The sequence below is a fragment of the Triticum dicoccoides genome, chromosome 3B, assembly GCF_002162155.2.
Source record: "Triticum dicoccoides isolate Atlit2015 ecotype Zavitan chromosome 3B, WEW_v2.0, whole genome shotgun sequence".
Classification (NCBI taxonomy): Eukaryota; Viridiplantae; Streptophyta; class Magnoliopsida; order Poales; family Poaceae; genus Triticum; species Triticum dicoccoides.
The window spans coordinates 139,195,764-139,214,468 of record NC_041385.1 but is presented as its reverse complement, the minus strand read 5'-3'; the positions used below and the strand labels follow the sequence as shown (position 1 = coordinate 139,214,468).

At 44.5% G+C, this 18,705-nt stretch overlaps 1 long non-coding RNA gene across 5 annotated transcripts; it reads right to left on the bottom strand.

Annotated features, from left to right (window-relative positions):
- Window positions 1-2,377: 2,377 nt before the first annotated feature.
- On the bottom strand, window positions 2,378-12,533 carry LOC119275189. Of its 5 annotated transcripts, none has more exons than XR_005135556.1 (5): window positions 12,202-12,533; window positions 11,255-11,625; window positions 10,825-10,894; window positions 5,170-5,269; window positions 2,378-4,777 (listed from the first exon to the last, which is right to left on the bottom strand). It is a non-coding gene; the product is annotated as an uncharacterized LOC119275189 (long non-coding RNA). The 5 variants fall into 5 exon arrangements; XR_005135558.1 differs by lacking the exon at window positions 5,170-5,269 and having other exon boundaries at window positions 2,378-3,563; window positions 4,670-4,777; XR_005135554.1 differs by lacking the exon at window positions 5,170-5,269.
- Between the last annotated feature and the right edge of the window lie 6,172 nt (window positions 12,534-18,705).

Genomic DNA, 18,705 nt, shown 5'->3' with positions numbered 1-18,705 from the left:
CACGGCAAGACCCAAACCAACATTAGCAGGTTGCGAGTTGTCAAGTACAAGGCCCAGACCCACACTATCGTGTTGTGTGTTGTCCAGAACAGGGGTAGGATGCATGTCATGGGAATCCAGTAGAAGCCTATCCGGTGCATATCCAGGCAGTAGCTGATCGGCAGCAACATGGTCATGAGCAGGTAGGATCCAAGAGGACAAACAGAGACCAGGTTGGTAACAGTGAATGATGAGGCTTGACTAGTGATCATTGAAGCTTGAGAGACCGACAGAGAGCCATTTTCTTCAAGTTGTTGAGCCTGACAATTGGAACTCTAGAGTTAATGAGCTTGGAGGAAACAATATCTCCCTGAGTTGTCATTGCAAAGTGCATACTAGGCGCAGACAGAGAAACCTCAATTGCTAGGAGGTTGGCCTGCAAGTTAGTTGGGGCAGAAGCAAAGCTTTCACCAGCAACCATAGCGTGAAACAAATTTGCAGGCACACGAACATAGTTGTCAGACAGAGTGGCACTAGAATCAGTGCTAGTATGAGCAGAAATGGAATCATTCCAAGCAAGCCCAGGACTGTCTTGGAGGTTGTTTGCGAGCAACACACCATCTTGTACCTGAAGGCCCTCAGCAGCTAGCCATGCTTGGAAATTGTACAGGGCAGGGGGTGCCTAGGGAGGTGAAGGAGGCCAAACCCCTAGTTTTCCTGAAAGTGAACATCATTGCCCTGATGAGCTCCTGGGTTCTGATCAGCATTGTTAGCAGCATTTTATGTCATCCAATTATGGAGTTGTGCTTGATAAAGTTGCTCAGCGGTGAGTCCCTCACCATGTAGAGGATGGGGAATACCGTTTGCAGGTGGTGGATCTTCTCCGGCAGGTGGGACCTCTGGGAGGTGAGCATTCCAGTCGCTGCTTCTCAGCATAGTAACACAAACAGTCCAGCTGTGTTGATCTCCCCCCATCTGGCGCATGACAAAGCTCTTTGGAACCAGATGTAAGCTAATAACATGAACCTTGATCAGCACAAACTTTTTGTCACCTCTTGGGTTGTGCCAAGTGATGAGCTCCCCAAACTTGTCAACAGACTTATGAATGTAATGAGAGGTCCAATAATCATGAGGAAAACCGATATAGCGCAACCAAATCTGAGGTCCATAGCTAGTCATGCACATATTAATGGCAGCATCATGAGGAACAAAGGAAACCACTGTGTTCATGTTTTCATCATCTTCATCTATTTCAAAAGTTGTACCAACTACTGCATCTCTAACAACCGAATCCACAAACCCAAATATGCCAATGCCCAACGGGTAGTCATCCACTTCATCAGTTGGGAAAAAGTTGGATTCATGGTGCAAACCTTCGATGGCGTGGCGCAGATCTGCCTTGTGGTGGAACTGGACGAAGCGGTTCACCTCAGCAATGGCCAAGAAATCATGCCGCAGAGGTGGGTTGGGGCCGACAACCATGTCATCTCGCACCTTCCAATCAGCGGGACCGAGCTCGATGGTCATACCCTGTGGGAGGTAGGGGACGACATTGACAGGGTAATTTGCCATGGGAGGAGGGGAGAGAGGAGCTTGGGGACGAACATGGGAAGTGGCAGGCTGTAGGGAGGAAGGCATATCGGCAGTGCTCTTGGGAACTCAAACACCTCACTTTTTCCTCTGGTTGGCCGAGCAGGAGGTCACAATGTGGCCAGGATCGCCGCACTATGTTTGGCCTTGGGGTTTACATTTGACCTGGCATTTTCACATTATGTTTTTCTCCCACGAAAGCATGAAATAGTAGTGAAGGAAGCAGAAGTTCTAAATATGTTATTGATAGCTAGCTGTTGTGACAAAGAGATGGCTCTGAGCACAGTGACAACATCCCCTCTGCACTGGAAGAGATGATTATGCTGGTATCCCGGCACTCAGCTCGCCCTCAATCTCTCGGTAAAATTGAACAACGCTTTGTATTGTGAGTTTTTTTTTGCATAATCATGTTAATTTCCTTGATTATCTTCCCCCTTTTTTCTGTTGTGTTCATAGTATTACTTATGTAGCTCATGCGTGGTTTATTTATTAAATGCAGTTTGAATTTCGATTTTAACAAAACTGACTGCCATTTGCAACACGCCAATAGTCTATGCTAGTTATGTTTTCTATCACTAATTAACAGTAATTATCTGTAAATGTTCTAATTTCGGAGTTTGTGTTCTATGAACTTTCATGAAATGATCCATTGGTTCTAGTATAAGAGGAAATATATGATGTGCAATTATTATGATCAGTATTACTTATGTTTGCATTATGAAAGTGTGACGCCACTTTGCTCAACGGACTGAAACTTTTTTATAATCTAGGGATAATGGAACATTTGTGTTTCTGGCACGTTTGTTGGGATATTTCTCCTATGAAATGCAGTAGACAGAATCCTGGCATGCTCTCGAGTTATAGGCAGATGATTTTTGGTTTGTCCATGGTACCACAAGGTAGTGTGATTGAAGATTCAGAAACAGAAGTGACAAAAGTTAGGCTATGTTTGGCAGTAAAGTATTGTAATTTAGCATGTAGGTATAACATACCGTGGTTTTGACAAAACAGAGTATTTTGTAGTATTGACAATACAGAGGAGCTAGCCGTTGCATGCAACAAAGTGAATGGCCAAAGAACGGCCATGCACATGGCGATAGAGCAGCGTGTTACCATCATGGCCCTCCATGTCGCTCTCATCAACGCCTGACAGTGTGCCGGTAGCCCCTGGACCGGTCACTGCCATACCATCCTTGCTGTCCATCACGTTCTTCCCTCCCTCCTTAGCCTCATTTTTTCCTGCAGCAAGATCAGTATAATCCGCAGCTAGGAAAATATTATGTTCAGCGTCCTGCAGCACTCAGATAGAGTGGGCTGCAGGAGGAGGCTCCTCCTGGCCACAGGTGTCATGTCCTTCTCTTCCATCATACTTTCAGTATGAGGGCACCGTGTGCCTGCACTGTCTACTGTATCTTATCCCACAACATAAATGTATTACCGCCTACATCCCAAACAAGAATATGGCAAAACATCGATATAACTATATAAAAGGGAAATTGAAGGAAACAACACAAACATGACATGGAAATGTAAGGGTTGCGCAAAGAAACCTTACCTAACAATACTTATCTAACATCTTAATGCTAATTTGGAGCTATGATACATTTAGACCAAATTACATTAAAAAAATTAACCGTGGCACCCCCAGAGTGTTTTGAGATCATAGATCCGCCACTGCTTTTCAACTGACTCACTATGTACATACAGTACCTCCTAGCACGTACTTTACCAGTCTCCTCTTCACCATATGGAACATTACATGACAACATCTAGCTGCTCATATGATTCATCTCCACAAAGAGTGACGATCAAATCTAGCACCTTAAGAAAAAAAAACTAGCCAGTCATAGATAAAAATGGGCAAATGGTTGCGAAATCGTAATGTTCATCCAAAAAATCGATCAGTTTAAACAAAAGTCTATATAAGGTCAGACCTTGAAAGACATTCCAATCACAAGGTTCACATCAAGAGACCTATACAGGATCTCAGGAACCTGGCAAATAAAAGAGGCATTCATAATTACACAACACATTGATTCAGAAGCAAAACCAATCTATCTTCGCGGTAGCTATTTTATCTAGAAAATAGCTGTACGGAAATACTTTTTGGTGTTAGTAGTGTTAAGTAGTGTATTTTACTTCATATAAGTTTTAGTGATAGTTCTAGTTTTATAATGAAAGACTAGATGCCTTTTTGGACACTATACGCTCTCTGGCCTCATGATCCGCCACAACAAGGCAAGATCAATAAGTGGATGATTTACCTGGTGTATTCTTATGAGCTGGCCCTCCCTAGCAAGGACTTACTACACTTGGCCCTCCTCATACTATATTCCCGGCTCCGCCACTGGGTAAGCGTGTTTGTTTTTTTTTGGTTCTTTTGTGTACACATTAATTGGAGCAAAATTTGGCACAACTACAAGCATAACTTTTCATGAAAAAAAATGTCTTTACATCATCACAATAGTTCCTTTTTTTTTCATCTGATCCTAAATTCATAACTTTTGTAAGTACAAGTGTACAACTTTGATCTAACCTCATTATGGCAGATGATGAGGCCAGAGAGCATGGAGATTGAGCAAAGAAAGCGCTCATGCTTTCATTATAAAAAGAGAACTATGACTGAAACCTATAAAGTAAGATACACTCCCTAATTTTATCGTTTTATTTGTAAATTAAGATACACTCATTAATACACAAATAAAATGACGGGATTAAGAGTGTATTGTACTCCCTCCGTTCCCATTTACTCGTCGTGGTTTTAGTTCAAATTTGAACTAAAACCACGACGAGTAAATCGGAACGGAGGGAGTACTTCATAAGTTTTAGTGGTACGTCTTGTTTTATAAGGAAAGACTAGACGCTTTTTGTCACTCTACATGCTCTCTTGGCCTCATGATACACCATAATGAGGCTAGATCAATCAGTTGTATGTTTATACTTTATGAAAAATTATGGTCAAGATGGAAAAGAAAACAATAAGTAACTACTGCGATGTAAAGACATCATTCGTATCATTAAAAGGTAATTATCTCAATGGAGCCATTTACGGTCCAATTAATGCACATATACAAGAGAACTAAAACAACAAAACTCTTACTTTCAAAAAGGAACAAAGGCCACCTCACCGCCATCTGGAACAAACTCGTTGTCATAGACTGCTGAGCAACACCAGTAGCAAGTTCCTAGTCCTACAATCACCAAATTTCTGTGCCAGAGAAGTTGTAATTTAGTAAAAGACCAAAAAGGAACATCATTGTATACTTATACTAGTCACTGCAGTACTATTTAGCACAGGAAGAAAAAACATACGCAAATAATTTTTGGTTTGTCGGGCTGTTCCGCAAGGTAGTAAGACTGAAGATACGTAAACACAAGGAAAAAAGGCTGACATAAAAAGTTAATGAAGTGGCATCAATGCATCATAACAGCCTTTCCTCAGTGTTCGATCTATCGAACGACCAACCAACCGACCAACTAAACAATAAGTGGTTTCCTTTTTAAATAGTTAATATATGGAAACTATGAAGCTTGGAAAAGAAGATGTGCGTGAAATTGCAGTAATGTAAGATCATTTGATGGTCACATGAAGGCTCTCACCATCTGCTCATTGTTACAACATTTGATGCAACAATGCCACTTTCTGCCCCTTTTTGGTCTTGACAGACTAGGAATCACCTGCTGCCGTCTCTCCCTTCCTCTAGAAATTAGTTAAGCAACCATGGCAGATTACTCATTGTTATGAGTGTAAAAATAAACTAGTAGATCAATAATTTCGTTACTCTACTAAATCTCAACTAGTGATCTAGCAATAAAGTAGCAGCAATAGTAGTCTCTAGATTACAAAATATCCCGCAATGAAAAGGCAAGGAAACAAGATTCCACGAGCCTGGCACAGGCTTTAATTTTTTTCAACCATGCAAGAGAACTGTATGTGAACTTTGTAGCAGAAGAAAACCGATCAAAGTTAAATACAGAACAACAAGAACAAGGCCAACGACCAGACCAGAAAGACATAGAACAGCCAAAGGCCAGATGAAGGGAAAGAAAAGAAAAGAACCTAAATCTTTCCTAGCCACAACTCTACATCTGCGGTAAGCTTATTCACAACCTGAACGATGGGAGTAACCTTGATGTCAAAAACAAGAGCATTCCTTTCTCTCCATATGGTCCAGACCCCAAGATACAGAGACAAACAAGCCTCTTCCGGTCCTTACCGTGGTAAGCTTCCCTAGCAGTGATCCCCCAGAACACAAGGTCCTGATCCATAGTTGGGACGGCAAGTTAGCCTATTGGAGGATGGTGTTTCAAATTTATACTGGCAGTCTGGCAACGGCACAGCCGGGAAAGAGATGACTGCTGTCCTCAGGCACAACACTGCACATGGCACTTAGTTCGTTATGTGGGAGACCTTGATCGCTTGTCTAGATTCTCAGGAGCCTTCCAAATGGCCTCATCGAACCTGATCCTAAAGAAGTGACAAAGTGTGCCACGTAGAAGGACTTGACCTAGAAACTACCACTAGCCTCCCACGACCATGACCGGCTATCATCATGCTCTGGGTGAAGAGCAAAGTCTTTCCCAGAGCTCGAGTAATTGAAGATAAGCGCCGATGTTAAGGGGCCCCATATGTCTTTTAACCAAGCAGAATCAAGCAACACCTCAGCCATCGTTCTGCGCGCTAGTAGAGGGGGTGTTCAGGCCGATGATATATGGTGCGATGTCCAGAGAAACGCCATCGAGCCACTTATCGCACCACAACCTTTGTTGCAGCATTGAACATATCCTTTTCCTCAAAATAAATTGGTGCACATTGTCTGCATTGTACTCACTTTTAAAAAACTTAACATACCAGGGAGTTTCAACAAAAACCTCAGACATTGTACCAACATGAGAAAAAAGAATACAACACACAGAATGGAATTCAAGAATACAAAGGTTCAAGAAACGGTCAGATAAATGATCAAAAGAATGGTGATCGTTTTCCGCTTCTCAAGAATCACCTCTCCGTCGTGTACGTGCAAGAATCAGTAGGTGGATTATATTGTAGATAAGCAATCCTTCTTTATTTTCTACTTGTATTGTATAATCTCATTAAGACACATTGCCTGCCTGGATTATATTGGATAACAGCTTAGGACTCCATAAATCTATCTTCCAAGAAAAGACTCCATAAATTGGTCATCACGTGTCCCCTGAGTTGTTTCTTAACATAGTCTCAAGTTAAGTTTAGATGTTGTTTTTCCTCCTCAAGTCTGAGAAGATCAATGATTCTTAAGCTATTTACCTATACTTCATTTCCTTTCCCTCATGAAACGTAACAATGAACTCAATCAAAACATGTATGTTCAGTTTGGCACCAAAACAGCAGCTACAAAAATAAACAAATAGCACACGCTCATAACAAACCATGAAACCACACGACATATAACCATTTCATCACACATAATTGCTGTGCAAACTAAGGTAAAGTTGATGTGCACGAAAACACAACATCCTTTCTAGTGGTACATGTGTACCAAAAACCAAGTAGATAGACACAACTAGAGCAAGATAGATAGGGCAAGTACGATGAGATAGTTGTGTAGTTCCAGTCACTAACAATGTACACAAGGCGTCATCAGTCGCTAATTGTCGCATAGCTTGGTCGACCCTCTTCTTTGTGTTCGACCCTACATCTCCATTTCCATCACTTTGAGAGCAGTCTTCTGGCTCGACATCTTTGACGCAAGTGCCCTCAACTTCTCCATGGAGGGAGCACACTCCAACTTCACCTCCTTGTACCCCTTGGACTAGGTCGACAAGCGATCCGATGAAGATCAGGCAATGAGGAGGCCAAGGAGGTCATCATCACACTTGTGCATGAAGCCGAAGCCCATGCTTTAGCAGCTCAAAGAACTCCAGGGTATTCTTCCACTCCATGAGGTCCTCATGGGAAGACGAAGAGGCGAGGAAGGACCTAATGCCCTTGGCAATGTTGACCCTCCCCGTGATCAATCCTACAGTGAGCAGTCGGGTTCATGTACTTCGGCATACGCCCATCGAGAAGCGACTTCCGATCTTGGCAAGACCTGTAATATGCCCTACACGGTAAACGATGAGTAGTTCGCGGTCCGCACCATTGACGATTATCTTGAAGTTTTTAAAGCTTTGGACGGCGTCTAAATCTGTGTCTAGGGATGTAGACCTCTGCCATTTTTTCGCAAGCTTGGTTATTGCTATTGTCCTTCACTACTAACTCAAGTTATCTTTGGATCCTGCTTGGACTTGACATCATCATCAGAACTTCTCTTTTTCCTCGTTGTAAAATAGAACATATGATTCGGAATATTCAAATTCCATAAAGACTTATTTTGAAAACAAATATACCAGTAGGCACTAAAATGGACAAGACATTACTTCCAACTCATTCCGTTTTCCTTGGACATGTACTGTTCTCCTGAGTTTGCACACGTCTAGTACATTTCAGTGAGTTGAAAATTTTATGTCATTCATTTTTGTACCTGCTAATTTATCTGTGCATCAAAGTTGTTATGAAATTTGAATCTTTGAATCATGTGCTTGATTCTACATGTAGAAGAAAAAAATTGAATTGTGATGTCAAGTCCAAGGAGAATCCAAAGGTCACACAAGTCAGTACCCAAAGCATTTGAGGATTATAGCAATAACATAGCCAGTGAAGAAGATGCCATTAGAACTCTCTAGGCCTAGACACCGATTTTGATACCAGCAAAAGCTTTCAAATAGTTCAAGATCGTCAACGACGCCGCCCCATCTACCGCCAACTACTCTCGTTCAATGGTGTAGGGCATACTATGGGCTCTGTCACGACCGGAAGTCGCTCCTCCACAGGTGTATGCCGAAGCACATAAACCAGACACCCACTACATGAGTGATCACAGAGACGAGCAACATCGCCGTGGGCATTAGGGCCATGCCCGCCTCTTCGTCTTCCCATGAGGATCTCATGGCATGCAAAAAGACCCTAGAGTTCTTTGAGCAACTAAGTATGGACATCAACTTCTTGGACAAATACATTGACGACCTTCACGGCCTCCTAGTTACCGGATCATTGACGAATAACATGTCGAAGGCCCGAGGAGTACGAAGTGGTACAGTTGGAGTATCATCATGCCACAAAAAAGTTCGGGGCCCCCAAGTCAAATAAGTCGATCATGAAGAATGCTCTCTAGGAGATAAACATGCGATGAAGGGGATGAGAGGTTCGACCAAGCAACATGGAAGCTGGCGACCATAGCATGATAACCGATGACATCTTCTATGTACATCATTAGTAATTGGCACCACATTGCTATCTCATCAATCCTGCCATATTTATCTAGTTATGTTTGTGCCTATCTACTTGGGTTTCGGTACATACAACAACATACTACTAGGGAAGCCTCTATGCAATTCACCGGCCGTGCTCCATCCCATCGTCACAAGAACCTTCGAGCTCAGTTTTGGGACCGTTGGTGTTGACTCTAGTTGTTACATTAATGAGTAGCGAAGTTGTGGAGATCCTCAAGCTCACACGATGCTCAGCCTTCGCTCCAAGCACCAACATTTCTATGCTGACGTTGTTGGCCCCACTATCGAGATGGCAATTTGGATCTGGGACAACCTTGTGCGTCAAAGCGACATGCCCCAAAGGGTAGAGCCAACGAGATGCACTGGTGGCGATGCTCGAGAGGCCTTCTTTGGTTCTTCCACACCAACGGTGGCTCCTTGACAGAGATTGCATAAACCATAGATTTTCCACCAATGGTCTAGGCATAGTGAGAGGTGGGCGCCTATCTAGGTGGGCCAATCCAGTTGGATGACGTGGCTAGCTTCATTGCTATATCTTATGGTCTATGGGCCATCTCAAGATGGACTTGCTACCAATTTTGGCTTGTCTAACACTCTGATGTGCTCAGAGGAAGGTGAGGTGTCTAGCCCAAGGTATACATGGATGTGGATCCCAAAGGGGCGTTCGGTCTATCATTAGGTTTTCTTGCATCTACTATCATGGTGTGATGACAGGTTACAACAATGAGAGTGGCCCAAAATAATATTGATCCTACTATTCTCTCCCTCCCCTTCACCACTGTAGTTTCCAAGGACCATGGTCATGATATGACCATGACAACCACTAAAGCTAGCACCGCTATGATGCATTCTACAAGGATGAAGAGATGGGAAGGAAAATGGACATGTGTGAGAAAGCTGCAAGCAACAAGAGAAGAACAACTACCGTCAGGATTGAGAGGATTGGAGTCCTCTATGGTGGTCAGAAAAAGACAAGAGAGAAGAAGAAGTGGAAGGAGGCTTCCAAATGTTCCGGTGGCGTTACGGATTCTTTTGCGCATGGTTTGCGATATCAATGAGGGCCGGGAAAAAACTTCAAGGACAAGAAAGGTGGTGTCAAACGGAGGTCCATCTTACTAGGATCCAACCAACTGATCTAGTGACACAGGGGTAAAATGTGTCATGTGTGGACGGATTCGGCACTTACAATCTTCATCCCGCTTTGACTCATTTTGCATAGTATGTAAGAAGAAGAAAAGAACATGTCTCAACGAATTGTCTCACCTATGTTGTGCAACTACTTCCACAAACCATGGGGCATGCCATCTCGGCAGTGGTTTGTTCTTTTGACTGAAGATTTAAAAGGATGAGCAAGAAGCTGACAAATCGATATCTGCGCTCATCATTTTGTTCAAACCAATTAAGAATGTCCAACTATTTTATTCAAGTGATGTCATCCTAAAAAAGAACCGTACACGAAAGGACAAAAATATATATTGGGGTTTTCTTTTCTTTAATGACTTTGAGAGAAAAAACACAAATCTTTTGTTGTTTTCTTAAATAAAGTGAAACATAAGGTGTATCAAGATACAAAAGCAAAGATTTTTTTTATGTTTCTTTCATTAAAAGTGATGCTCCTAAGTTTGAATGGGGGCAAGGCTAATGCGCTCTCGCTTTCCAACAGGAAGCAGTTAGCTAGTTAGGAAAGTGTAGGGCTGTTTTATTAGGCTTTTGTCAAGGATTCAGGGGGGGGGGGGAGAGATTAGATGGGCTGCTTTCATGTCAAAGGAGTAGGTGGGGCCAGCGTTGTTGATATGGAAAGGGACACATCCAGATCAGAAACTGATTGGGGACGGAAGGAGCTTGGAACGAGCGATCGTGAAAGAGTCTTTTCTGTTTGAATGGAGCCATTTGTGATCTAATTAATGCATATACAATAAAATGAAAGCAATATATAACACTTACTCTCAAAAGAACAAACTTGACCTGGCCGCCATCTAGATCGACTGCCATAGACATCGGCAAGCTCCTCGTCCTACAATCACCAGATTTTGTCATTGCGTCAGGAGAAGTTCAAATTCAGTAAAAGAACAAAAGGAAACATATATAGTATACGATAAGTGTAATCACGCGGAGAACGCAATCAGTAATTGTGTACTTGTAGTAGTCACTATAGTACTAATGAGCACCAGAAATCAATAAGTTATGTTTTTGTACTTTTTGTTTTTTTACGGGTAACGGCAGGAGCTCTGCCAAATTCATTATAGAGGGGGGAAAATTGTACATGCTGTTACCAGCAGGGAAAGAACAAAGAAGGAAAAGAAAACTAGACAAACAAAGCTAATTACTCGCAGAAAACTAGCCCGAGGGCCTCAATGTCAGCGCGAATGCGCACCAAAATTTCATCAACCGTGGAGTTCTCCTTCTGGAAAATCCGCAGGTTCCTCTCTTTCCATAGGTGCCAAGCCACGTAGGTCGCCGTCGAGACAACTTCCACTGCCAAGGGCTAGACCGAAGATTGATGAAAAACTCTGACCAGGATGACATGAAAAAAAAGGAACCACTGCGACGGCGTGAAGATAATATTTTTCATTAAAAGCAATGCTCTTAATGGAGCCATTTGTAGTCTAATTAATGCATATATAATAGAACTAACACAATAAAACATTTACTATCAAGGAGCAAAGTCGACCTCGCCTCCATCTGGATCACCACAGTACTGAACCATCATAGATTGTTGAGCAACACAGTAGTGAGTTCCTCGTCCTACAATCACCAAATTTTTACTGTTGTGTCACAAGAAGTTAAAATTTAGTAAAAGACCTGAAAAAACATATAAAGTATAACAATAACATGGACTACGCAATGTGCTCATTGCGTGCTTATACTAGTCACTAAAGTACTAATGAGAGCACCAGATGAAAAATCATAGGCATGCATTTTTGGTTTGTCGGCAGCTCCATGAAGGTTCAGAAACAGAAGTGAAAAGGGCTAATGAAATAAGGTTGGGAAGAAAAGACCACTGAAGTGGGATCACAATCTTTTCCCAGTGTTAGATTCATCTAACAATTGACCTACCAACAAACTAGCCGATAAAGGTGGTTTCCTATTATCTCTTTATTCGGAGCTGATATATGACAACACGTTTGGTACTCTGAAATCTTGAAAAGAAGAGGTGCCTGAATTCAGATCGCAGCAATGTGAGATCATTAGATGGTCGCCTGAAGGTTCTCCCCATCGGCTTGGGTGGGTGGGTAGCGACCCAAATCGATGTTTCATGACGCAAAGTATTGCAAGAACTGATTGGATATAAATATCTATGGTGAGTTTATGGAGGCTTACAGATATTCCGCTCACGCGCAGTTCCAAGTTCCAACTCTGCCGGAGTCCATCCGTCCTCTGGCTGGACGTAGATCTGCCATATAAGACCTCTCCCGACTCCCGCCATTGATAGGTACGCCGGCCAGAAGGTCTCGCACGAGTCGCGACGCCGCTGACCTCTCCGGTAAACTGTAGTCTCACTGCTTGGTCGCCTGACGTGGGTAGCAGGGAACTAGCTAGGGATTTAACTGCACGATGCAGAGGAACGTCGGCGGCGGCGTCGTGATGCTTCGCGAGGTGGAGGCCGAATGGGATGGAGGAGGATGAGGAGGAAAGGGATCTGCTAAATAGAGTAGTAGTGGTAGTCCTACAATTATGGAACGGGAGCGCTAGAAGGACGATATCCACGGGGTATCGACGAAATCTTCGCAGAAGAGAAAGTTTTATGATGACTCACCGTTCGATCTAGCCCGACTGCAGCGTCCGATCTGTTCCTTTATATCTGTTTTTCTTTTCTTTTTTGAGAATATTGCCATTAATTCATTCATCACAAGTTGCAGAAGAACGACTTTCAAAAAAAAAGTTGCAGAACAACGCACACAAATGGAATCGCTCGGAAAGGGCAAAGGAAGGATCACGAAGCGGTGGGCAAGCTCACATGGGCACGTGGATCACGGGAGGTGGTCTGCGGCAACGTGAAATCAGTTGGTTTACAAAAGGCATTTTCCAAAATTTGCTTACGGGTGCTTGTAAATCACCTAGTACAAAGTTTCGTAAGGATCGGGCGCTGCTAGGAGTAAGCCGACTGATTTAAGAACAAAAACAGTCGGCTCGTCAGCCGTTCGATTCAGGCCCCCACAGCCGTTGGATTGGTCTTTCTTACACAACGCATGCCGCAGCTTCGTCCTCCTCCTGTGGCGAAAATTCCCCACGCTCTCGATCCTCTTCCACGCACACGGGAGCCCTACCTACGGCGGCGAGTGAGGAAGTCCTGGATTAGGGGGTGTCCGGACAGCCGGACTATGTACCTTGGCCGAACTGTTGGACTATGAAGATACAAGATTCAAGACTTCGTTTCGTGTCCGGATGGGACTCTCCTTTGCGTGTAAGGGAAGCTTGGCGATTCGGATGTTAGATCTCCTGCTCTGTAACCGACTCTGTGTAACCCTAGCCCCCTCCGGTGTCTATATAAACCGGAGGGTTTAGTCCTTCGAGCAACAACAATCATACCATAGGCTAGCTTCTAGGGTTTAGCCTCTACGATCTCGTGTTAGATCAACTCTTGTAATACTCATATCATCAAGATCAATCAAGCAGGAAGTAGGGTATTTCCTCCATCGAGAGGGCCCGAACCTGGGTAAAATATCGTATCCCCTGCCTCATGTTACCATCCGCCTTAGACGCACAGTTCGGGACCCCTACTCGAGATCCGCCGGTTTTGACACTGACATTGGTGCTTTCATTGAGAGTCCCTCTGTGTCATCGTTGTAAGGCTCGATGGCTCCCTCAACCTTCAACAACGCAGTCCAGGGCGAGACTTTTTCTCCCCGAACAGATCTTCGTGTTCGACGGCTTCGCGCTGCGGGCCAACTCGCTTGGCCATCTGGAGCAAATTGACAGCTATGCCACAGGCCATCGGATCAGGTTCGGCAACTTGAATTACACGGCCGGTATCCGCGGAGACTTGATCTTCGACGGATTCGGGCCCATATCAGGAGCGTCGAACAGTCACGACGAGCACGACTTAAATCTGTTGTCGGACAATATGCGGGATATCGCCCCTGCAGCTGCTCCGGACCTAAATCCGGGGCAGATCGCGTCGTCCAAGGATGGGTGGATGGACCCCGCCATGGAGGTCGCATACTCTTCGGCGGTAGAGCCGAACACAGACTCCGCCGTTAAGGGAATCTGCGTCACCGGACCCCCGGACCTGTGTCCGGATGTGGGATCCAAACCGCGCGCGCCCAGGCCCATCGAGTCCGATTGGGCTCTAGTAATGGAGTTCATCGCCGCGGATATCTTTCAGCACTCCCCCTTTGGCGATATGCTAAATTCATTAAGGTCTCTCTCTCTGACAGGAGATTCCTGGCCGAACTATGTCCGGCTCGAGTGGGAAGCAGGCAACAAAGAAATTCGTTACCCACCCACCACCCACTTAATAGCCACTGTCGATGATTTGACCGACGTGCTTGACTCCGACTCCGAAGACATCGACGGTACAGACGACGATGCGGGAGAAGAACAGGAACCACCGCCCACAGGGCGCTGGACAGCCACCTCTTCGTATGATACATACATGGTGGACACCCCCAAAGATAACAATGGCGATGAGGCAACAGAAGGTAACCCCTTAGGGAAGAAACCAAAGCATGGGCGTCATCGGCGCCGCTCTAAGCCCCGCCATAGCAATACTGGCACAGGAGAAGAAAACAAACCAGATGGTGCCGAAGAGGAATATAATCCTGATCAGCCTACCTTTGAATAGGCCGAACAGGAACACGGGCAGGTCAGCCCAGAGGAACAGGCGACGGACGGATACGTGGAGGATGACAACTATATGCCTCCCTCCGAAGACGAGGTGAGCCTCGGTGACGATGAATTCGGCGTACCCGAAGATCCAATAGAGCAGGAGCACTTTAAGCGCCGGCTTATAGCCACTGCAAAAGCCTGAAAAAGAAGCAACAACAGCTCCAAACTGATCAAGATCTGCTCGCAAACAGATGGACCGAGGTCCTGGCGGTCGAGGAATACGGACTTGAGCCACCCACCAAGGGTTACCCAAAGCACAAGTTGCTACCTCAACTAGAGGAGGAGGGTGTATAGCCTACACTACCAGTACAAGACGAGGTTGATCGGCCACATTGTGGCCGGGATAAAACAGCGTATCAGACCGAATACCAGCCCGCACTTCCACGTCAGTTCACCACGGCCCGGGGCAGTACGAAGGACCTGCGAGACATATTGGAAAACAACGCAGGACAACCAAGATCGATCTACGGATCACGGGGGCGCGCCACAGCACATGACGATGACCGCCATCCGGATACACCAATAATAAGTCCGGCCAGGCTGAACATAACCGGCCAGACTTAGTCAGACTGCGTCGTGACATAGCCCGGCACAGAGGCTCCGCACACCCCCTCTGCTTCACTGATAAAGTAATGGATCACGAATTCCCAGAAGGGTTTAAACCCGCAAACATCAAATCATACGATGGTACAACAGACCCCGTGGTATGTATCGAAGATTTCCTTCTCCGCATTCACATGGCCCACGGAGATGATCTACATGCAATCAAGTACCTTCCCCTTAAACTCAAAGGACCAGCCCGGAAGGATGTATCCCCAGCCTTCCCCTAGGCCAAAAAATGGTGAAGTGTCATGTAGTAGACATTCACATAACACCACAAGAGGAGAGACAACACACATCTCATAAAAATATCGAACGAATACCAAATTCGCATGACTACTTATAACAAGACTTCTCCCATGCCCTCAGGAACAAATGTAACTACTCACAAATCATATTCGTGTTCATAACCTGAGGGGTATTAATATGCATAAAGGATCTGAACATATGATCTTCCACTGAATAAACCAACTAGCATCAACTACAAGGAGTAATCAACACTACTAGCAACCCATAGGTACCAATTTGAGGTTTTGAGACAGAGATTGGATACAAGAGCGAGATGAACTAGGGTTTGAGAGGAGATGGTGCTGGTGAAGATGTTGATGGATATTGACCCCCTCTCGATGAGAGGATCGCTGGTGATGACGATGGTGACGATGGTGATGAGAGGATCAGGGTCAGGCCAGCTACGCTCTTACCAAAGAAGAGAAGGAAATCTTCTTCGAATGCCTGCTCAGCATGAAGGTACCGTCTGGCTTCTCGTCGAATATAAAGGGAATAATAAATATGGCAGAGAAAAAGTTCTAGAACCTAAAGTCTCATGACTGCCATGTGATTATGACGCAACTCCTTCCGGTTGCATTGAGGGGGCTTCTACCGAAAAACGTTCGATTAGCCATTGTGAAGCTATGTGCATTCCTCAATGCAATCTCTCAGAAGGTAATCGATCCAGAAATCATACCAAGGTTACAGAATGATTTGGTGCAATGTCTTGTTAGTTTCGAGTTGGTGTTCCCACCATCCTTCTTCAACATCATGACGCACGTCCTAGTTCACCTTTGTGAAGAGATTAACGTTTTGGATCCTGTATTTCTACACAATATGTTCCCCTTTGAAAGGTTCATGGGAGTCTTGGAGAAATATGTTCATAATCGTGCTAGGCCAGAAGGAAGCATCTCGAAGGGCCATGAAAATGAGGAGGTCATTGAGTTTTGTATTGACTTCATTCCTGACCTTAAGCCGATTGGTGTTCCTGAATCGCAGCATAAGGGCAGACTGGAAGGAAAAGGCACGCTAGGAGGGCATCAAATAATATGTATGGACGGGCATTCTCTCATTGAAGCACACTACACAGTTCTATAGAATTCCGCCTTGGTGGTTCCGTATATGGAGGAACACAAGAATTTTCTACAGTCCAAACACCCGGAGAAGTCTGACGACTGGATTACACGCGAACAAACGAGGACTTTCGCCGGTTGGTTGCAGAAACGTGCCCTGAATGATGGCGATATTCAAAATGACCTGTACTCGCTGTCCCAGTTACCATCTTCGAATATAATGACTTTCAAAGGGTACCATATAAATGGGAATATATTTTACACGATCGCCCAAGATAAGAAGAGCACCAACCAAAACAGTGGTGTCCGCTTTGATGCAACAACCAACACGGGAAAGGAAACATATTATGGTTATATAGAGGACATATGGTAACTTAACTATGGATCAGGTGATTTGAAGGTCCCTTTGTTTCGGTGCAAGTGGGTCAATATGACACGAGGCGGGGTAACGGAAGACCCGCAGTACGGAATGACTACAGTGGATCTCAACAATCTTGCGTATGCAGACGAACCATTCGTCCTAGCCAATGATGTGGCGCAGGTTTTTTATGTGAAAGACATGTCTACCAGGCCGAGAAAAAGAAAAGATAAGGAAGCGAATGGATCATACGACGAGCCAAAACGCCACATAGTTCTCTCAGGAAAAAGAAACATCGTGGGAGTGGATGACAAGACACACATGTCAGAAGATTATGAAAAGTTTGATGAAATTGCTCCATTCATAGTGAATATTGACCCGAGCATCTAGTTAAATAATGAAGATTTTCCATGGCTACGGTGCAAAGGGACAGACGCGAAGAAAAAGTTTCACACCCAAAGATCTGGGATGTGATCGGCTTCACTATCATCACTTTCTTCTGCGTTTCACACCCAGGAGGGAATGTCTGTAATAGTTAGGGTAGTTATGTGTTTTGGCATTTGAAACGCGAAGAAATTTTATGTGCAAACAAATTCTTTTCATGCATTTACTGATTTTTTCCAGCTAAATGACCCTAAAATTGAAAAGCATTTTAAATGAACTCAGAAAAGGTTGAAAGTTGGCATGGTATCATAATTTCATACAAATAACATGTGCAAAAAAGTAAAGAGGGTTACGGCAAAAACTGGATGCACTTCGTGTACAAAATCGACAATCTCTTTCGAAGTATCAGGGTTTCCGATGAAAACTGAACTGTTACAAAGGCATTTTATTTTTTTAAATAAGCTAAGCATTATCAAATTGAATATAATGATAAACCACACTAATATTAAACATAAAAAAAGAATCACTGATAAAACTTTTTTCAAAGTTAAGTTATTCACAAACTAGTGAATCACACAAATTTCAAATAATTCAAAATTTAAACTATTCAAATTTGAAAACTACCGGCACTAACAGAAAGTTTGTAATTTTTTGTACCTAAAGCAAAAATATTCACAAAGAAACTCTAAATACAGCAAAAAAACAACTCAAAAATAAATAAAGTGAAAAAATTTAAGAAAATAAAAAAGCCCGCCTACTGGACCAAAGCGGCCTGCATACGACTAGGAACGCAACCTTTTGTTGGGCCAGGATGCAGGCCCGCAAAGGCCCAGTAGGCCCACTGGGCAAAGAGGACAGGTTGGCCAAGTAGGCCTGCTTAGGAGAGGAGCTCGAGAGAGCTACCGCACTGGGGCTTATAAACCAGTGCGGTAGCCCCTCGACTAGCGAGGTGGGACTAAACTTGCGCACCGCTTGGAGCCAGCGCACCCCCTTTAGTACCGGATCGTGGCTCCAACCAGTACTAAAGACCCCCCTTTAGTACCGGTTGGTGCTACGACCCGATACTAAAGGGGTGCGCTTCCCGCCACTTGGCCTGGCCAAAACAGACCTTTAGTACCGGTTGGTGGCTCCAACCAGTACTAAAGGTCCATCCTATATATACAACACTTGAAAAAAATTCAGTTTCCCTCTGTTTCCTCCCTCCGTCGCGCCGCCCTGCCCCGATCGACGCCGTCCCCGTCGACGTCGCCGCCCCCGCCCCTCGTCGCCGACCCCGGCCGTCCCCGCCCCTCGTCGCTGCCCCCGTCGACGTCG